The sequence below is a fragment of the Callorhinchus milii genome, unplaced genomic scaffold (assembly GCF_018977255.1).
Source record: "Callorhinchus milii isolate IMCB2004 unplaced genomic scaffold, IMCB_Cmil_1.0 Scaffold7, whole genome shotgun sequence".
Lineage (NCBI taxonomy): Eukaryota > Metazoa > Chordata > Chondrichthyes > Chimaeriformes > Callorhinchidae > Callorhinchus > Callorhinchus milii.
The window spans coordinates 22,511,842-22,535,134 of NW_024704748.1; the positions used below are offsets into that span (position 1 = coordinate 22,511,842).

Genomic DNA, 23,293 nt, shown 5'->3' on the forward strand with positions numbered 1-23,293 from the left:
CAGATTGAATTCCTCATCTATGTTGAGTGGGGCAAAATCAGCTGAAGAGGCAATGAAATTCTACAGTTGGCTATAACATCCTCAGGCATCCTGATCCCGGTCACCTCAGTCAGCAAAGGAGAAGGGCATTTGGAAAGAAAATTAGGGCTAAAATCGAACTGGGATAGTTCCAGTCCCCCATGAGCCAATCATTGCAAGTCACATTTACACTCTTATTATTTTCTCTCTTTGTCTAAATGTAGAGAGGTTGTGCAAACAGTGTTATTCACATGTCTTTGCAACTATGTCAAGAAACCAAAAAAACAAACCCTTCCACATTAAGTGCACGGGGTTAGATATTCCCAACAGGAAAGATCTGCCATTTCGAGTCTTGCCATGTGCCCAGATCTCAATTAATTTAAAGACTGCTAGAAAAAAAAGTCAACAGGGTCATTGCAGCAGTATTAGATTTACCACCCATTTCGACCCATAATTAATGAATGGTGATGATGTTTACTGCCACTACCTAGAGCCACTACAAATATGCCCAGGTGTCACTTTTCAGACAAACACCAGCATTAAATAATGCAAATATTAATGCCAACTTCAACTTAATACATCCAATCCAATTACTCAGGCAACACTGAAGCACAAAGGAAACACCAACCTTCACAGTCCTAGAAGTGGTTGATTTTTAAAATATAAGGAATTTTTATCTGGGAAATTCCCGACAGAAAATTGATCTAAAGCACATGAAGCAAAAATATCAAATTACTTCGTTATTTCTGGCTGTAGGAAAAATCAAATCCACTTGATGGGTCATAGAGAAAAAGCTTCAAAATTAAGGCTGGATTTAAGAATTTCCACAAAACAATTTAAAATGCAACATAAATAGATTATATCTAGACACATTGCAATTTCTCCCCATTAGTGTGGAGAAAAGCTCTGCACTGCATGAAGTATTACAGCGAGAGGAGGGATCAGTACTCAGTACCTCCACAGGGTCAGACACAGACCTGAGTGCCATTTCAGGCTGCCTCAACAATCGCTGTAACTCAAATGTCTGATGACAGACTTCATTCCAGAGGTGGATAAATCAGGAGAGTTAGATCAGCAGTAAAGAGAGGAATGCTGGAAAATCCACAGCAGGTCAATCCCCATCTAAAAGAAAAAGACATAGGTTTGGGATCGGGCTCTATTCGTTCAGTTCAGGTGAGATCAACAAGTTGACCAAATATCAAACACTCTCCAACTAAGCATATTTGTGTGTGTGTATGTGTGTGTATGTTTGTATGTGTATTAGGTTTTTATTCAGCTCAGTGTATCCCATCTGCACAGCATCCTTAGTAATAGAGATAATGCCAAACCCTAACCACAATACTGGTGTGTTCCTCTCTCTGATGTAAGAACACTACAGTGAACATTCTTTTTTTGCTGTAGAGGCTACAGATACAACTTTTTTTTAAATCAAAGTAAAAAAACTTATGCTCTTTGCCATTATCATTGTAGCATAAACAGAGTAGAGTGTAGTGTTAATTTTTTTATTGCTCAGTCTGTGATAACACCACTGATTTATCATCAAAATGGTTCTAACGCCTGCCTTGTGCATATTATACGACATTCACATCAATGACACAGGCACATTAATGCCCCTTTTATTCTTCACCATGGGTTGCACTAATAATTCTATTTTCAGCAGCGGTCTTGAGTAGGAAGCCACGTTTATATTGGCTGCTCCACTCGCATTGCTCTGAAGTTGAGGAAGGTACAGCTCTGAGCATGCGGGCTTCAACACATCCACAGAGAACAGCTCAATGGCCTCATTCTGCTGGTGATATTTTTAATGATTGAAAAGAGCTCAAGGGATAGTCAGCTCTTTTCAATCATTAAAACGTGAACGATGGGCTGCCAGTTTGTTTTACTTTTAAAAACGTGCCCATTTTGGCAGGATTCTGGGCTACTTTACTTTTGTCCGTTTTACTCCACACATATGACATCAAACTGGCAAGAAGGTGGAAAATTTACCATAAAAGCAGCACTCCATTGTTGCCCCAACTATGTCATCGCATTAATAGCTGCTGCTCCCACCCACCAGTTCATCATGATTTTATATAGAATTAAAGCTACCCATTCATTTTAAATGTTATTAATAATGGAGAAGTGCCAAAATAAACACAAGACTTTCATTTTGCATTACCTAAACTAAGGTACGGTTTCAAGCAAACGCTTAATTTAATAGCCCAGTAATTCAAAACTGTTACACACATAATGATACTGGATAGAGGTGGACAAGAGCACCTTGGCAATTAGTCCTTGCATGCTTCAGTAAATATGGACTCATTATCTCAGTTCAAATGGCATATGCTGATGGCGTCTGCAGAGTTGAGAAAATGACTTCAAATGTAGCATGCTAAATATTTATTTTAGTTATGTGCATGATATGTCAAAATTAAATTAATGTCCCAAATCATAGCACTGAAAGAATTGAAAATGCACCTAACAGCCACCTAACGTAACCTTTTCACCAGCCAAAATTTATATGGATTTCAACAACTGCCCTTAGGATGGTATTAACCTATAATTCTGTCTCTGTTGCTGCCTTCAATGGTTTTCTTGCTAAACCAATAACATTTCATAATCATTGGCATTTTGTGAGTTTAACTCAATAAGAATCATAACAACATGATTCAGCGTTTAACAGATAACATAATAAGTTAACATCCACAACTTAGCGGTTGCCTGGAAGTCCAACATAATGAGATTTTTAACAAGGATGGGTGTAAAATTGTGCTGTGACCAATACATCAGTGTTTGTGGTATCAGCAATTTTTCTCGAAAACAACATTTGTGGTAGAGTAACTCTTCATAATAAAGAAAATAACCTGGGCTCCATACTTCAATCGTCTGTAAAGTGCAGTATTGTCTAGAACCTTTTCAGGGGAACTGAAATTCCTGCATGTAAAAGATGGGGCCAATTCGGGGAGAGATCCAAATGGTGGGACTGGCAATGGAATATGCTGCACTTTTCATGATTTAATCTGAACTTTTTCCATGTAACAAGAGTTGTTCAAAAAGAAACAATGGACTTCAATGAAAACACTATTTTAGAATCCTCTGCCCTCTGAAATGGGTACATATTTATCACCCAGTAAGCAAAAAAGGTCCCAAAGGCAGTACTCCTTTAAGATTTGAAAATAAAGTCCACATTTCAGAAACTAAACTTCGAATGTAAAGGTCAAATCCAGTTACCAACATATGGAATATATTTAAGACGGTTTGCTGAATGTTAGAGGCAATGTATTGTGTGCCCACATAACTTCATTTTTTAAAAATGAGACATATAAAAGAATAATCTCACTAGTAAATATCATCAAGTCAGACAACGCAACTTTCAAAATTCTATTTCAGGGCACGGTGCTGGAGCTCCTGTTCCTTCAAGTGGGCAATATTTTCCATCAAGAAGGGTCAGAACTGGTGCAAAACTTTGATATACTTCAATCAGGTACGAGCAAGATGTGTTGGATGCATGACACGCAGTAATCATTCAGAAGCAACTTAACAATTTGAACACATAGTTAGGGCACAGTCCTGGTAGAAAGATGTATCCAACCTCAATGACCAAATAAAATTTCCATCTTAACTAATTTCATGTTTCATCTGGTCTCATATCGGATAAATTCCAGAATTGTGTTGGTGACCCTGCGTCAAGGATTTTGATAATCAATCCGCTGGCTCGGAACATTTCACATAGATGTATTGTTTCTATTGTTCACATTTGTGCAATTCACTTAAAGGAATTATGAAACAAAACAGCTCTGTTAATGTGGAAATGTTCAAGTCCCTGCTGATTTTAAGCGAATTAAAAGTATTGTAGCAGCTTTATGGAAAGTGCACCCTTGTCAGTCATTATGGCCATTAAGAAATCCAGTGGTAAATCAGCCCGATTATCGCAGGATGAGCTGCAATTTCCTATGAGTAGCACCTTGCTGCCCAACATTGGTAACAATTAAGTAACCAATCAACACAAGACAGTGTGAATCAGTTAACAACTTCATAATGACAGGTCATCCACGCAAAAGAAAGCTACTATTCCCGGAGTCTAGAGGTTTTGTTAAGATTGATGTTATTTATGTTTCATGTAAAAAAATGTGCAATACCAATTGCAAGAGTCATTAAAGTGTAAACGTCATTGAGTGAGCACTGAATTGCACTGCAGAGTTCATGTGCATGGTTTGTAATGCCCTTGTTTTCAGTAAACAACATGCAGTTGCACTGGTGCAAAAGTTAAATGATCAGAAATTCTGAAATAGCCTTAAAACAAGCTCGGTGTTAGCGTGCGATGTAAACGATGTGAAAGTCAGATAAAAAGATTATTTCTCAATTGAAAATTAAATCACATTGTGCAGCCATTGGTTGGACTGAGGCTCTTGATCACAATTCCCCACATAATAAGTTCCTTATCACAACTGAATTGTGACAGACAGTGTGCGTGAGAGAGAGTGAAAGAGAGAGAGAGTGAAAGAGAGAGAGAGTCAGAAGAAGCTCTTTGCTTCACCACAGGGAACAATAGAATATTTCAAAATGGAATATACTGTAACTTGCCTTTTTGCCCATTTCCTTTGAAATCATCCTTCTTACATATGGTCATAATAGAAAAGTTGAAGTTACTGCCTATCCAGACTACTGCACAATTAAATATCCTCAAGTTCCGTAGCTCTCTAAGGCAGCGGAAAATCATAGATTTTCTGGCTTAATTGGTTTCCAATAGCAGTCAAGTGCTTTAATTACTATTTAAACAATGTTGTCTCTAAACATTATTTGCCACTTGTACTAGGAAAATTGCAGCTTCTATTTAAACAATTGGAATGACCATACAGCTGAAATTCCAATTTTCCTCTCGTCGCTATTCATGCATACATTTTATTGACATACTTGTAATTTTAATCATAGCAGAATAACTTCTGATATATTCTTCTACATTCTGATGGACAACTTCGAACACTGAGGATAGTAGCTTAGAAAAGCCAAATTGTAACGCTGCATATCTGTACCTTCTGAAACTGGTTTGTGCTAGATAAACAACTAAATTAAATATTAGTGTTGGGATTTATGAGGAGCAGGAGTGAGACCAGATACTAACAGAAATAGATTTGCCGAAATATATTGAGTTACTTATTAATACAAACTTTATTATTTCCATGCCTTGTCTAGTAAACTCTTCACAAAGCTGAATGTATAACCGCTTTAACTACAGACTCCGCAGAGCTGACGCGAGACACAACAAATACAAGATAATGCAATTGGGCATAACACAATAAAAGATATTGCACTCTCAATGCATTATTGCTGGCAATTATCAGAACCTCTGCAACTTAATTTCAAAAACACAATCAGCTGCAAACCATAACATTGTCTCTCTTTTTTAAATTTCAAACACTATTACATTAAAGCAATAACTTGCATCCCTACTATAATGACATCAGCCTCTGTTATTGCTTTGCAACATATCATAAATACTTCTCATCGACAAGTCAGGCTAATTCGGATTAATTTTATTGTTTTTATTTCAACTATATACATATGGTATGCAATTACCTTTGTCATTTCATTATCGCAGCAGAAAATTATCATTGAGTTTATAAGGCTAAACCACTAAAGTTAAAAAAAATAAAAATAACAAATTTAGTGGGCTGAGCCTCCAAGGAGGTGCTTTTATTTGTGAAACTGAAGGGTAGATTGGACAAACACCAGCACTATAAGCTATACCAGGTCCCCATGTACACTATACAATATTGGAATTGGATCAGAAGAGCAACTTTCTAATAGCATTGAATATCATCAATCATGCCTTGCATTGTAGTAGTAGAAATAGTTACACCCACAGGGTAAAAAAAAACGTGAAACAATAAAAAGCAAATTAAAATAACATGCTTTTGTGTGAAATGCACCAATCTCCCTTATTATAAATTCCCTTGTATTTTTGAACCTCACTACTTTGACTTATCTTGCTGAGTTTCAATGGGCTTCACAGTACATTCTAAGCATGTGATCCTATTCTGATCAATACATCTTTTGCTCTTTATTAGAGATTGGGTCAGATCAATTTTTTCACCCTCAACTCTCACCACTGTGGCAAGTTGCTTAAAGAATCAAAGTTATCGTTTGATTTTAAATAACACTAAAATAAACGAAATAATTCACATGAACTTGAATTTCCTTTTACTTCCTTTTTGTACAGTTTTTGTTACACTTTTTGTTGTGAGCACTGATGACATCAATAGCGAAATGTGCTTGCAGAAATGACAGAGCACAATTAACATATGGTCATTAACCCAGGGTGCTACAATTGTGTGGTTTCAACCGTGAATGTTAATTCATCTCCCTGCACTGTCAGACTCGGTAACTCCTCTAAGCCAGTTTCATTAGCATTTGCTATTTGAAACTAACACCATTAAAGATAAAATCATCAAATATCAGCAGAAAAAAAGCAAACAGTTATACTGAAGCTAAGAATTTATTTTCTAACCGATTTTCATAAAAGACCTAAAGTAAGTCTGTCCTTTAAGCAACTTTTTCTTAACTGTTTGGGAAATGCCCACTGCCCCTTTTAAGGAATTATTTCTTAAGGAGCCTGATCTATTTGCATTTGCCTACACATTATACAGTCACGACACTTCATAGTGTATCTATGAACCACTCTGAGATGTCCTCCCGACATGAACGGTGCTATATCAACTGCAAGGAATACTAGTTATACTGAAGATAGCACAGCTCATCAGCACCGATTGCACAGCACCAATTTGTACAAATACAAGATTTTTGCTGATGAGGGGTGGGGAGAGCAATCACCAGAAAAAAAATACCTAACAACATTAGACATAAATAATCTAGCTAGTTAACACTGTTATTTCTACCAGCAAGCCTTTTGCAGAGACAGTCATGCATATAACCCTCTCACAAATACAACATAATCTACAATTAAACTGATGCTTGCAATTTTCAGATCTTTTAGATAATTTCCAACATATTACAGTATATAAAAGAAGCAAAAGATTTGGTCAACATAGGCTAAGAGAGAGAGAGAGGAGAGCGGAGGAGGGGCATAAATTAATTCGGTCCAAGGCAGAAATAGTGATTTATCACGGTTTCAAGTAGGTTTTTTTTAAAGGAAAGAAAGACTCTAAAGAAAGTAAAAGCATTTAAATTGTGTCGCAACTTTTTTTCTGATATTATGGTCTGACAGTGTCACTGCTATTTCAGCGTACCAGCATTTCTCTCCCTTCTTTATGTATTAACAGCAAGGAAGAGTGTCCTTTAGGACAGTGACCTGATTCTGTTTAAATGATTTTGATACATGAGTGCATCAAGGTATCTTTCCTCTCTTGCTACATAAACACAAAAGTAACGGGTTCTTCCTCGTCAGTATCCCAGTACAGCTTAGCTCGCTGTTATCTAAGAAAGTACAGTTCCTGAATGACTTGGTTTCTATCAACAGCCAGGCGGAGATGTGATTCTAGTGCAGACTAATTATATTTTTGTTTTCTTTTATTTTCAGGGAGGGGTGAGAAGCAGTAAAACTCAACATATGGAAGAACAGAGCTTCATCTTATTAATCTCTATTCAACTGAAGATAGATTTGTGATGGGGAAAGGTCCACTGATGCCTGTTACCAGCCATGACAGCGCTACAGAGATTTACACTGCAGCATCAATCTTGTCAACTAGATACCAAACAGTGACTGCTGGACACTGGGGAAAAGCACAATACTGCTATATATGTGAACTCATTTGTAATGTTGTTGCTTTTTTGATTCATACTTGTATGTCAGGATATTTTCATTGGAACTCACTTTTTGATGAAGTCTCACTGCCACTTTAGCCACGTGAAGCAGTTTCTGCTGTAAAAGTAGAAAGCAGAAGCCTGTTAGTAATAGATAAGAGATGCAGCACGAGCCTTTATAAGCAATTGAAAACGAGCCTGTCAGTTGTACTATTTCTTGCACATATGATAGTGATTTAGGCTGTGATTACACAAATTGGCCATTATGACTCTTAATGTCCAAGCATGAAATGCCAGAACAGAAATGGGAACTTGTTGCCAGCAAACAGGAATCTATGGGTTCCACAGGTCAACTATCATCTGTAATGAGTTGCAAGCAACAGATGAGATGAGAATGAGCTGCTCTTATCACACACTCCAAACTATTCGGATTCTCAGGGAAACCGCATTAGCTATACACCCACAACTAGGGTAGATTACTGATAAACAGAGACAAAGCTTCTGTATGGTTATAAATCTTTTAAACTAGGCTTAAATTTTGTTTTTTTAAGAAAAAACTTTAATGCTGTGAGTTTGAGATCTTCAATATAAATCATGATTAAAGCAAGGGCTTCAAAACAAAACTGGGAACAAAAAACATCTTTAATTATTTCTCTGAGAACAGCATTAAATACACAAAATCAATCTTTACAAACACTGCATTGTGTACACTGTGAAGAACTCAAACAAATAACACTTGTAATTAATGATTTTATTACGACCGGCACTGGTCATCCAGCACAAAGTATTTATTGGATACAGTTCAATTTTTTAAATTAAAATCACCTGCAGTGTTCCAAACCCCTTTTCGTGCCAAGAAAAATGTCTTTTTTTCCCCCGGAAATGTTTTCTTCAAACTTTGACATAAAATCCTCGACATATTTAATGAAAACAAATGCAAACCGCTGTTCTCCCTCTGCAAGATGTAAATAATTACTGTACCCTGGAAACAAAATCCTTTACATTTGTTTTGCAAACGAAAGCACGAGTGAAGGGAACACTGCCATTTTTACACTTTCAACAGGAATTTGTACAGTATTAAGCGACCACTAAAGTCTCTCTCTTTGCTGCACTGTGGCATTCACCTTGTAATTTCAAATAAATACTTATCATGTTACTGATTGAAGATACTGCAAACTGTATAAAATTGCATTAAAAAGACGTACATTACATTTTTGTAAAATGAAAAATTGGAAACACTGAGTCAATCTGTTTTAATTGGGTTCCTATGGAATTGCCATACAACTACATTTTTCAATATACAGTCCCAAAGGTCCCATGCACACTTGTAAAATATAGTTCAAATAGCCTGAATTGTTTTTACATTGGAGCATTCACAGGCAGATCAATTACTCGATATGCCATCTTAACTACTAGTGGCAGGAGATGTTACCATACCAAATCATAATCTTTAACTGATCTAGGTCACACTCATTCACTAGGGAAATATCGCACTTAAGATATATACTATAAATGTCTATTTAAAAACTACCTTACAATTCCACGATTTTCTTACCCTTACACAGTTAGATTTAGTCTTGTCTAAGAATCATTCCTATGAGAGAAAAGAAATCAAACCCTAATACTTTCCAAGCCATTTCGCTTCTCATATCGATTTCAAGGATAAACAGAATCAATCATTAATAATTACATTAAGAGATGACCTGCAGGTTAAGCATATTCCCTGTGACTCCCACTATGGATTTAACAAGAGACCTCCTAGGCTATGTTGCCAATTGCTGAGAAACAATTTTTGATAATTGTCAAGAATTGATGCTCACAATTTGATTTAAAAACAGCAAGTTTAGAGGACTTACAGTTACCTTAACATATAATGTGATCTTAGCAACATGTCATTTCAGCATACCATGGAGAAGGTATGCCTAGAAAAATACAATTAGTACATTTTGTTCATTAGAAAAAAAATAAAGCAACATTTTCAGTTGCTTAGCTTAATTTTGTGTTGGAGGGAGAGAAACCAGAGGGTGTATGTACTTTTCCTAAAAATGATATTCTGATCCTGAATCCAACGACACTTTTTTTTAAGATTCTAATACTTTGCTACTGTTGTATTTGAGTTCTACCACTTGAAGCTGCTAGTAAGCTATGAAAATGTACTGGTGAGAAACTTAAAAAAAACTAAAAAAAATCACTGGAATACCACCTTCCCTTAGACCATCTAATACACTGTAACAGTAATTTTTAAATTCATTCTTTCCTGCTGTTAGTGTACTTGGTGGTGAAGGTATTAGTAACTGCAGTTTAATTAATGGGTCAGCCACAGTCCTCAACATTTTCCTATCAATGCAACCACATTTCCATTATGGGAATAGTTTCTCAAATACATCAGATGGTATTTCCATGCTTCACGTCTCATTTAACTCTGGCTACATGGAGCTGACATTAAGAAATCTGTTTTAAGTTTGAACAAGAGAAAGCATGGTTGGAGAAAGGATCAATAGGCCCATAAAGCTTGCTCCATTCAGACAGAGCAATACGCATTCTTGGGCTGGGTATCAGCTTGGCTCAATTGGCAGCCGTCTCACCTCTGGTTCAAAAGGTTGTGGGTTCAAGCACCATAGCGGTATTTGAGTTCATAGTTCAATCTGAAATTTCAATGCAGTACTTGGAGAATGCTCCATACCATCAAGCATGCAGTAATTCAGGTAAAACATTAAACCATGGGCCTGATCAGGTGAAAGTTAATAATCCCAGTACTGGTCAGCAATCCTCTGGGTGAATTGATCATTCAACTCATTGTCATTTGTAAAACTTGGCACAAATGGCTGTTGTGTTTGCCATCTATGGTACAAAAACAGTCACTACAATTGATAGTGATTACTTTGAAGCACTACAAGATGCTTTGACATCCATGAAAAATGCAAGTTTCTTCATTCTGCCCCATCCACTCCTGAGAAAGTTCTAACTAGACACTCCCCAATTCCCAAAAGATAATTAAGCAAATCCAAATATTTATTCATCTTCACTATTTGTAGGTGAATATACTGTAAGTACAAGTATGGCTCAGCACAAAAGGAGGCATTTCATCTCTATTGAACACAATATGTGATGATGTACTTAAAAAGTCACCTATGTCAATTATGATCTCAAGAGATAAATACCACCATTGCCACTACACTCAGAATAGTTCAGTGAATTTTGCCACAATCCCCTTGGTGCAATGCTGAGCAGTAGCAAGAAGACATTCTGAACCACTGATGGAACAAATCCATCTTCTTTGATATCAAAACAAACTTGTCCTTCTAAAACAATGTGCGTTACAAACCTTTGCACCAGTCATGCAAAATATCGGCAGAATCATTCTCAAGTGTTCAGGTTCCCAAACTGCTTTGGTCCACACTTCAAGTCATTTTGTTGCATTTCACAGTAGATTTGGTCAACACAACAAAATTACGTTGGGATGATCAACCTTAAAAGGCAGAGGAAACCCTTTAAATATTATAATTTGTGGGATATGACAGATAAGAGCTGTGTGTGATTACTGCTTTTACAAGAATATCATGCATAGCTCATCAAACCAACAACAACAACAACAAGATTACATTTGTACAGCGCCTTTCATGTCGGGAAGACGTCCCAAGTGCTGGACAGTGTACAGCATTTCAGACTCGAGCTGGGGTTGGGGGAGGGGAAGGGAGGGGAGGGGAAGGGGGGTGGCTGATGGAATGGTCGAAGAGGAAGGTTTTGAGGCGGGACTTGAAGGAGGCTAAGGAGGGGTCGAGGCGGAGTGATTGGAGGATGGAATTCCAGAGATTGGGGGCAGAGTGGCTGAAGGCTCTCCCGCTAATGGTGGGGCGGGTGGGTTGGGAGACGTGGAGCAGGCCAGAGCCTCAAACTCAAACCAAGCTTCAAACTGCCATCAAACAAACCTACAATCTACTTCAAACTCCAAAAAGTTGGAGAAAATATTTCCCATTTCTGATCAGACAGCAACAGAGAAACAACCCAACTGTTTTTCCACCTACCTTCCTCAATAGAAATCTGTGTGATATGAACCAACAACTGATTTTATATTTATCGTCAAATGCTAAAGCATGCATTATTAACACGTGACATTATCTTCCCTTACAATTGACTTTGCGGAGTTAAGAAAGCCACATGTTTCAGTAACCGCGCCTTGCATGAACACCAATTAGTCTGAAAGCATTTGTACTTTCATTCCACAATACTGTATTTCAAATTAAATAACTATTCATGATGGTAACCTTCTTTGTGCGGTAACTGGTGCAACATTTTTTTGTGTGTACATCTCCTGAAGTCAGTGCTCAAGTGGCCAGATGGTCCTGCAGGCGAAAGCCTCCCCAGTAACCTCACTCTGATGAACAAGCTGCACTGTCCAAGCCAAAACACTGAGCATTGGGAGATTATTTGACTGCAGGAGGGATCACAGGTTAGTGATCAGGAATCCATAGGGTTTTTCCTCTCCCTAACCGGGAGGTGGGTGTTGGGGGTAGTGGTAGGGGAGCGAAACTAGTTGTACCATCATTGCTGCTGCTCAAGCCGAAATTCCATTATTTGTCACAAGATTGGAAATCGAACCTGGGAACATTCCGGTTTGATATAATTCAGTTTACATGTGGTAATGGCTTACTATCTGGGATTCTTTCCCTCAACTTTACACAGCACATCCTCAAGTAGGCAACTTTGCTGAGGCCAGTGATAGGTGAGGGCTTTTAAGTAATTTTAGAGTAGCTGCCTGCACCCATTTCAACAACCAACTTGATTTGTATCGTCACTCTCCACAGGAGCTCTGACTGGTGCTGCTTGGCTAAGTTCAGAGTTGTAATTTGTGCTTGGCGGGGGGAAAAAAAACACGTTCACAAAAATAGGAACAAATAGCTGTACGTCGGCAGCTGATAATAGAAATTCAGGAACAAAAGAGAAAGGATTATGTCAAAAAAAAGTCACACACGAAGATTAAAATTCAACTCAAGAGATAGAGGTTGCAACCCCCTGCCATGCAGGCTCCTGCACATTCGCCAGTACAATACTACCTTGTTTATTAGTATCTATATAATTTTATATATAAAATATACCTCCACATGCATAATGCAATATATATTATATATATTCTAAATATATATGCAACAAACAAGTTAATAATATATAATAAATATATATCTAATAGTATTAGTCTGCCACAATATCAGGTTTATTGCTTTTTCATCTATGCATGTTATAGTTAGAATGTATAAAGCAATATTTTTGTATCAAAAGTACTTAATGTACATTTCAAAGTTCATCAACAAGTTTTAGAAGTGAGGTTAAGGCAATATTTCAGTCTAATACCTCTCCTGGCGTTCAGAATCTACTGAACCCTTTTCTCTTACAGTGACGTCATTGGGACGATTCATTATAAATTACTGCCAAATATTAACCTAGATTTATTTCACAAGTTTAAAAGCCTTATTAACCGCAAGTACATGGAAGTTAGCTTTTTTAAAAAAAAAACGAGTGAAATGTAATTTGAGATTGTAACTATTTTTATCCCTCTTTCCCGGATTCCCATGGGAAGGAGAAAATCAGTAGAGGCTCTGTAGATTTGTCTGTGCCAAAATAACGTAACAATTGCATCACAACTTCCTATAGGATAAGCTTTTTCTTCCAAGCCTGTTTGATCTAATAACTAACTATGGGAGCCCATTTATAGTTATTATTATGTGAACTAGGTTCTTTGCCATTTGGTGCTTTATGTTGTTCCCACCCCCACCCCGCAAAAAAAAACTTGGAAGCAATTAAACTGGAAAACAATTCAATCTTTTTGACTAAAATCAAGATATAACTGATACTTAAGCTAACATATGCAAAAGCAATTTCATGTTAATGCAAATTTCTGAGAGCCTCTATTCTCATTACGTGAGGAATGCAAAGAGTCAACGACCCACTAATTTTATTTAAGTTCGGAATTGAACAATTTTACCACTCAAACAGATGAGTAATAGGCTTAATTTTCCCAACATTTTACTTTTGAAGAATTGATCAAATTCTTCCAGTGTGTACAAATCACACCACCCCCTGCTCTATGCACACATTTCTGTCTGATCGTTTGTAGGGCCGTTAACATTTAAACAAGCAAAAAAAATCCAAATGGTTAGCTGCTGTTCTGAAGGGAAAGACCATGGACATCATACAGAGCAGGTTCTACCCAGTGGGGCCATCAATCTCCTGTGGGATATTCTCATAGCGGAGGTTTTCAGCAGGAAATTCTGTTCCACATAACTTATGCATGCCTTAGCTCATGCTTTTCCACTTCTAAGTACTTTATTTAGCAAACCAGATATATCTGCAATTTTTAATGCACATTAGTACTTTACAATATAATTACACACAATTATCAGCATAAAATCCACACAGTTAACTTTTCTGAGTACATTTGACTCGCAATCTTTTTGCACAATTCCATCAGGACCTGCAGAATGCAAATGTTTAAATGACCCTTAAGAGCAATATTTAAACATTTAACTGGCTAGAAGAAAATTAAACAGCTCGAATAGGCAAGAGCTACCAGTGAAACACTGAGGTCAGTGCCATTTAATATCAGACTACCTGTTGGAAACTCTGTCTCTGGGACAATCATGAAAATATTGCTCCAATTGAGCTGCAAACACAGCTCTTGCGTAATGCGATTGTGCTTGCTTATACACTTTCAGCAAATCCATTAAAACAAAATTTCTGCTATATTGGATCTCTAATGGTAAATGTCTGCAGAAAGACAAAACTGGGTGGCCAGCTGTTAAAATTGGGAAGCATTATTTGTACAATACACAACAACATAATTACATTTTTACAATGCCTTTCACTGGAGAGTCAGGGATTCGCACAGTGGATTAGGATGGCAGAAAACAGATCTATAAACATATCTGATGATTTGGGTTCCCATTTTAACAACCCTTCAACTTCAACCAGATTTTACCACAGAGGTGAGTAGAAATATATAGAGCATATTTAGATTCAGATACAGCCAATTTGTGGAGTCCTGTAGCTGAGTGGTTAGAGCACTCGCCTCGCAAGTGAGAGACCTGGGTTCGATTCAAGGCAGGGTGAAACCTTGGGCAAGTTTCCTTATTCCATATGCCTGATAATAATCCCTCAAGAAAAAAATAATAAATTGGTCACTTCAATCCACGACTGTTTGTGGGACGCTGCTGTCCGCAATTGGCTGCCACATTTCGCCCACAAATATAGTCAATTCACTTTACAGTATATTCTGTGAAGCGCTTTGAGACGTCTAGAAGACGTGAAAAGCGCTATATCAAATGCAAGGATTATTATTATTTAGTTCTGCATCTTTAAAAGTACATCAGAAATGCCCATATACCTGTCCCTCACTCTGCATGGTCTGTGTCCTTCACTGTATGCACTCCAGCAGAGAGTAAGTGTCCCACAGTACGAGGCAATCAATCTTAATGCGTTCCAATGATTTAGGAAAGACAAATTTTGTTTCAGTCCTTTCAAGGACTGATTAGTCAAAATGATGCGCTTACAATTTTATTTCAATGAATTGTATGACTTAAACCTGTTGACCAATAACTATATTGGTAAGAGACACCATTATGATGGCTGCAGCTGCTTAGAAATCTATTAAATAGAAAAAGGAATGGATTGCAAAATTTCCCCAGTCTATGGAATTTTAGTCAGTTTTAACATATTTGTGCCTGCAAATATAATCCCCTTCCATTGCCTAATATGAATTCTCAAAATTGAACAAACCTATGTAGAGTTGAATAATGCCCCCTCAATTCTCAAACACCACTTCAGCACCTTGGGATACAAATGTAATTTTGTTGTTGTTTCCTAACTGGAGGCCATTTATTTTAGGATTTTCTGTAATAATTTATACGTTTCTCTAAAGGCATCCTTTTGAAATAGTTGAAAAATAATACTTGGAACAATAGAATTATTCATTTTCAATAGGTATGCAAATTTACTTCACAAAAAACAACCCAATACATGAGGAAAATCTTCAATTTAATCCAATCGCAAATCCACGCCTGAAAAGATCATGGAAAATATTCCTTATTTACAGCAGCAGTAAGGTTGCCGTAGTTACCAGATTTGGGTAACCTGGAGGAGAATTGGAAAGGAGTTTCAATGGTGAGTGCGTCAAATGAAAAGACATAAAAGAACTGTAAGAAAGAAGTGAACTATGAAGACTGAGAAAATTAGTTTGAGACTGCAGTACGGAGACTTGGTAGCAAATAACATTATTTAATGTTTGCTGAGGGAGTTCTCCACTGTTTGATAATGTAGGCTTGAGACTCCCTCACATACAATAGAATCCCGAGGTTGAGGCAAGCACTTCAATTCTGTGAGAAGTTTCAGTACTAGTTTTAATGCAGCCTTGAGCTCACTCAATAAATAACGTTTAAATGTATTTTTCATTGGTTTGGTTATTTTTGGCAAAATATAAATTTTCCGATTCAGATATTTGTAGAAACAAACACGTAGTTGAATATAGTAGACAACTACACAAGCAGACTCACAGGCATGTCTATTTTATATAGCAGAATCTCTTTCTATCCATCAGTTTTATTTTCTTATTAACCAATCCATTCTACCACTAGTCCCAGTTAGAAATTAAAAAATAGATTTTTTTTAGATTAAGTTTACAACTGAGCTCAATAATTATTAGAAAATAGACTGGGTCCTCTACTCAGGGAAGGGTAAGCAACCAGAAGTTGACCTTTATAAAGCGTTGACATTGCCAGGATTATGTAATATCACGATATTTGAGAAGATGGGAGGAACTAGGATTGGCAGATATAACAGAGGCCTCCTATAATTTTCTGTGGTTCTATAATCACACTGCTAATCATTATCCATGGAGATAGTTCCATGCAGAAATTAATACATGTGGATATCAGGTAAGGACTAAATGGGATTCGCTGTGATTCCTCCACAGTCAAATAACCTGTTGGTGCTTACTATCCAGGTTCCCGCATGAATAACTGTCACTTAACCAAGATACAACATAACTGCATTCATGGAACCAAACACCAGCATGCTGTCATTTTTAGGAGAATGAGGGAAGAAAAGAAACATACTGTACAATGCAACTGAATAGCAAAGTGAGTCAGAATATTGTCCATCATCTCAAGAATCTTGATTCCAATCTGATCCAAGCTGCATGGAAATCACTATGAGAAGGCTGTATGCTAAGTAACAATGTATAAAATGAGCAATCGATGCTTTCCGACCTACTATCCCCCTATCTACCTGCCCGTACCCTCCGTTCCTCTGGCTCCGGTCTGCTCCACGATCCCGCCCCAACCGCCCTACCATCGGTGGCCGGGCCTTCAGTCTCTCAGCCCCGAGGCTCTGGAACTCCATCCCCCAGTGCCTTCGCCGCTTCCTCCCTTTCCTCCTTCAAGGCCGGTCTCAAGAACTTTCTCTTTGACCGTGCCTTCAGCTCCCCTCTCGACTCTCTACCCCCTCCTCGCTTCCTCCCTTCCCTCCCCTCACCCTGACCATTTCCCCCCTGCTCGGGTCCTGACCCAACTGTCCAGCGCCTTTGGACGTCCTCCCGACGTGAAAGGCGCTCTATAAATGGAATCTTGTTGTTGTTGTTGTTGTAGACATCTCACCCTTTCACGAAAACAACATTTCAAAGATATATTGTAAAAGTAAATGGAGGAAAGAAAATGCAATTAAAAAAAGTAATGATGGAAAATATCATTAAAAGGGAAGAGAAAAATTTCAGTTACTTAACTCGGAGTTATGACAAATCTTTAAACGGGAACAAGAGGGAAAATAAAAGCAATTACCAAGGTGTGTAAATGTGTACAAATGACCCCCAAAAACCAACAATACTACTTTAGCATTGGACGTTTGTGGCCAATAAGCTAATGAAAGAAGCCAAGTTTCAGAGATCTGCAACAAAAGATTTGAAATACAGTATAATCACAGCAGGACACAAGTAATACCAAAATAGGACATTGGAGACATGGTCAGATTGCTGAGAATACAAAACAAGCTTCACACATGGACAAGTCGACACAATTTTAAATTTTAGATTTGACCATTTTTCAGATGCTGGTGTCACCCTGTGTAGGGACTTCTGTCACCTTGCAGTAAATTATAACACATTAAGAGTTCTCTGGGAATACTTACTGGCTGTATCAGAATCACACATTCTGCTGACTACAATGAACTGTTATTCTATAATAGAGATAATGATGGCACAGAAAAAGGTACAGCAAGGGGCTGGTAAAACCTCATATAGTAGATTGCAAAAATCTGGTACTGTATCGCTTTCACATACAAAAGCACGCACACATGGCTTAATGATAAACAGTACTACAGAGGTAAATACTGTAAACGTAAACTGCTTGCCTTCTTTGATGTCCCTAAGCATTTCATTTTTAAACAAGCTACTAACATTGGATAATAGTCGATAGTCAGAGGACACCTCCAGAAAACCCTGCTGACTAACGTTTCATTGAAGTGAAACAGACTAATGTCAGGTAGGAGACCATGGTGGACTGTACTCACCAGCCCTAGATTAGTTTGTTTACAACATTCAGTGGTGCATAGTGAATGTGTTCCTTGAGGATCCTCCTGTCAGTAGAGCACACCCGCTTCAATGACATGTCAGCCAGCAGGGCTCTGCAAAAGAGCCCTTAAACTATAGATTACTCACTGGTAGGACTCTTTATGGACTGCTCTGGACAAATAAGGACAAGGAGCGTAATTCTCCACATTATTACCTCCCGTTTAAACAACTGCATGTTTAAATTTGGATTTGTCAGGATAATTGCAAACAATGTGAGTGATGCTCTGCCCTAACAAGACCTTTTTTGTTGATAAATCATTATCGATTTGCATGAATGTTTATTAACACATCTAAAATACAGTACAAGCAAGCAGTTACCAAGACCACATTATGTTTTAACATGTTATGTTTATATTTATCCATGTTTCGGTACTAAATGGATTTATGCAAATGAAAATCTAACGTCATTGTTATAAGTATTGTAGATACGTATAATATCCATGAGATACTATAGATATTGTTCTATGGATAGTTCAGCAGATTATTTGATAACCAATATTGTGCATCACTCATCATCGTTAAAGGCCATCTTTTGACCACACTTTGCTGTTGTTGTCATAGTCTTAATTACATTATCTGCATTATTATCATAAGGTGGAAAATGTGAATGAATGGAGTGAGGCAGAAATGCAAACTTACTAATACCAAATTCTCAAACTCGACTCCCAGCTTTGGTTGTGAATGCTGTAAAGCAGTCAGAAAGAGTCCATTTTTGATCCTATATAGATAATCTGAACTACAATTCACAACACAATAGATCCAATTATAGTATCTAAGAGTTCCTTATATAAATCTAACAACCTTCTTGGTGAGTTCTGTCCAGCTGTTGTTTACCTTCCATGTAATGAAATGTTAGTGTCTATCGTAAACTTGCCCATTACATACCTAGATATTCACCCTCTTGTCCTGCTATCATGGCATATCTGAAAGCATTGGTTTCTTTCCCGTTAATATCTTACATAAAAGTCTATTCGAAGAAATCCCATTTTAGTTTATCTAGTGAGTCCTTACAGGTCACTGCTTGGGGAATCAGCTTGGTGCTTTCCCAATAACTCCCTTAAGAGCCTGGGTAGTCCACTTATACCATGACGACAGAAATGCACAGAATACTCCAGGTTCTGCTTGTTCATAACACTGTACAGCTTCAGTATGGACTTTGGGGGTCTGAACTCTGCTGATTTGGCAATGCAGCCCAGCATCCAGTTTGCTCTGAGGTCTCTTTCAGCTTCCCTCCTCCGAAAGTTCAATTCTATCCCTGGAGTACATGTGCCTCCTATTTTTATTCAATAGCATATCCAGACGAGCTCTCTTTGCAGATTCCACTCCTAGCTTAATCATCTGCAAATTGAACGACCATGAACTGAGTCTACAAATCCAGGTCAGTTATATATACTAGGAACAGTTAGATCAGTATCCTCCTAGGTTGGGATTTTCAACAATCTGCTCTCAGAGATACGGAAAACAGGCCGTTCCAGGTTACTCAGGAACATTTCAATTTTATTCAAGAGAAACCAATACTCCCCAAAGACGAAATTCAACTGCCACAGCACTGATCATCTTCAGCTCATTCTTACTTAAATCTTGCAATGTTTCACTCAATTTCACTGTGTAATAATATTTGTTTATTTTAAAAGAAAACAATAACACCCAGCTTTGTGCAAATGAATGGATGAGGGAAAGAGAATGTGATGAAAACAATAATAGGGACACATACTTGTTTAACAACACTGGGACTTCCCCAGAGCCATTATCTGGAACATAGCAGAATGAGGGAATTCTGCTGTCTCTGCTCATCCAATAAACATGACTCAGATTTCCCAGGCAATGCATGGTAAAGGTGATACCACCAGCGACCACCTGAACCACTCCACCTAATCCAACATAGTGCGAAAGAGGGACAAATGGCTCGAACAAGCAATTCCCTTATCCTTTGAATTATTTTAATTTTACATAAATTTCAGGAGAAACAGTTTTTTTAAAAAAAGTCGATTAGCTCATTCAAGGACTTATCCCCTTGGAAAATTCTGTGCCTTATCCCCTATTCATGGGTGTAAATCCATTGGCAGTTCCAAGCAACATTAATCTTTGAATCTAAGTGGATTTCATATTTTCAAATGGCAAATTCCTAGAGAGATTCTGCAGCAAGTGGTGGAAGAGCAGGGTTTTTGCTGGTCTGGGTGGAGGGTGGGTGGGTGTCTGAGGGGAGAGTGGGTGGGGTGGGTGGTGTCTGGAAGGGGTGTGTGTGTGTGGGAGAGGTGGGCAGCAGGAATGTTATTAAGGCTGACTAGCTGCAGGGATTGCCCTGCTCTCATGCTGTAACGCTCAGTCAGTGTAGGGCAGGGCAGCAGCACATTCAAACCACTGCTCCAGAACCTGCCATCTGAGTCAAGTCAGCAGCAAACTTTACTGTGTCAAACCTCAACCAGAACCAAGTATATTTGGGAGGAGAGAGAGAGAAAAAAAAAAGCAACTGATTGCATTGTCTCCCAAAGAGAGAGAGAAAGAGAGAGACAGAGAGAGAAAGAGAAAGAGAAACTCCCAACTTACTTCTTTCACTTTGCCAGAAGGTCAGATGAGCACTTCCGCCTCACAGCGACCCCCTGACTGCAATACTCTGTTCAGGAGCAAAGTTTGACTTGAGTTTCCTGAAGTGGCCATTTCTCATTTTTTTAAAAAAAATTTTGGAGGAAAAAAAACAAGTTTTTAAATTAAGAAGAAGCAAAATGCTGCCTTTGCATTTTTTCAGATTTCACTTCAACTCATTGATTTCAATACATAATCTTTAAATGCTTCACTGAGTACAGGAACCCAGGTTTTTTTTCTCTTGTAAAATCTTACTATTGACCCCAATTACGATCGGTCTGGGCTTTCAACAAATTCTTTTCACTCTACTCCTAATAAACTTGCAAACAAAACCCTAATAAGTAGGATGAGGTGGTCCTAAATGGACAAGCAGCAGGAAACTCAATGGCAAACTGTGAGGTTTACAACAACAACTTAATAATAATAATAATCCTTGCATTTGATATGGTGCTTTTCATGTCTTTGAGACGTCTCAATGCACTTCACTGAAATATACTGTAAAGTGAATTGACTGTATATTTGTGGGATAAAACGCAGCAGCTAATTGCAAACGGCAGTGTCCCATAAACAGTTGTGGATCGAAGTGACCAATTTTATTATTTTTTTCTTGAGGGATTATGCTCACGTGTGTGGAGTAAGGAAACTTGCCCAAGCTTTCGCCCTGCCGGGAATCAAACCCAGGACTCTTGCTGGCGAGGCGAGTGATCTAACCACTGAGCTACAGGATTACTCCTATAAAGTTGGATTTATATAGCACCCTTCATGGTGTCTCGGAGGGCTTAAAGTGGTTTAAGTGGTTAAACTCCAGCAGTACCCCAACACACACTCTAGGAACCCCAAGCCTAGGCTCTCACCAACCTGTACCTATTTCGGTCTGAAATTAGGTAAGCAAGGTGTGTCCCTCCAAGGTGAGAGTGTGAGTCCCATTCCAGAACAGAGAAATTTGCATGTGTAGGTGGCAGACATCTGTGGAACTCTTAAGCTTGATGATGGGTTTCTGCCTATGTCAGACACCAGTTGAGCAAAAAATACTATCGACATAATAGGGAATGTCGTCAAACTTGTCCTCAGACTAAGAATAACAATAGAGCAGCATCCAAAAGTACATGTGCTGGTAGGAACTCATGAACATTTCAACTCCTAATCTAATTCTGGAAGTTCAAGTTTCAGTAAAATGTTGACATCCTATCGTAGCACTATCACTGTCTTAGTGCGGAAAGCAAGAGTGCTGAGAGGGGTCAGGAAAACTGCCATAGTCATTAGGGGATCATGGTTGGTCACACGTTTCGACCATTCCTATTCCCACCTATTGTAAAGTAATTCCTAACTAGTTAGAGGCACCTGTGGGAATCATGGGAAGCTATTCTGCTCATCCTTTCCCACTTCCTGTTGAGGTCATAGGGTACTTCATCACAATGTCCAATTTTATTCTTGTTCACACCCTACAGTCTCTCTGGATTCCCAGCTCAACCGAGAGCCAAAGCTATGACAGGTTGTAATTTGAAAGGCAGTAGAGAGAAGCAGGAGTTCAAATAAAACAGTACCTTGTATAGCTTGTTTGAGGCCCAAGGAACACTGACGTCCTTTCAATAGTGTTCATTACAGTGACTTAGAACACATATCGGAATGAGATTTTTGACTTTGGGGTTCATTCTAGAACTGTTTTTACATGAATGGTGCAGAGGTGAAGGACTTCGCTGATTTATGATGTGATAAACTGCATCTTTCTTTCTCTCCTAGCTGAAACTGTATTAAAAATATACTAAATTAGAATGCAATCTCGTGACTTTAACATTGATGCAATTCAGTGACGAAATTAGATAGTATTAAACAACATGCCCTAAAAGAAGAAATTCTGGAGTGCTGCAGTGTACCATGCATCAAACAAAGAGGTAGTCATGGATAATAGAAGGGATCATGCAAAAGTCATTGAAATCATGCATAAGCTATTTTACAGGTGAAGAGATATTGTTATTTTGTCTTGTAATACAAAATAATGTCCAGTAATTATAAATAAATCTTTGGTCAATTATTGAAATATCCCAGAGTTTCAAGGTTTGAAAGGACTTGGTATTTGTGGTGTCATAAAATAGCCACTTCAGAGATGTCAATGACTGCATTGTCAGTGGATTCAATGTAAGTCTGAGTGGTTACATTTCCTTTAACACGGCAGCTGCCGCAGTCTGCCCAGGATAACAACCCTTAGCAATAAAGCACTCCTTCCGTAACTGCGAAGTAGGTACCTCGAGATGTTTTGGAGCTTTAAGCTTGTGCATCTATGCATTGTTAAAGTGTGTCTGTGTAGTTTCAATGTGTGTTTATGTATTGTTAATGTTATTT

At 38.0% G+C, this 23,293-nt stretch overlaps 1 protein-coding gene across 1 annotated transcript in view; it reads right to left on the bottom strand.

Moving 5' to 3' along the window:
- Positions 1-20,934, bottom strand: part of mgmt (O-6-methylguanine-DNA methyltransferase) — a 143,890-nt gene extending 122,956 nt beyond the window's left edge. Inside the window, exon 1 of the mRNA XM_042337075.1 lies at positions 20,918-20,934. The gene's annotated coding sequence lies outside the window, so the exon portion shown is untranslated. The remainder of the gene's footprint in view (positions 1-20,917) is intronic.
- Positions 20,935-23,293: the final 2,359 nt, after the last annotated feature.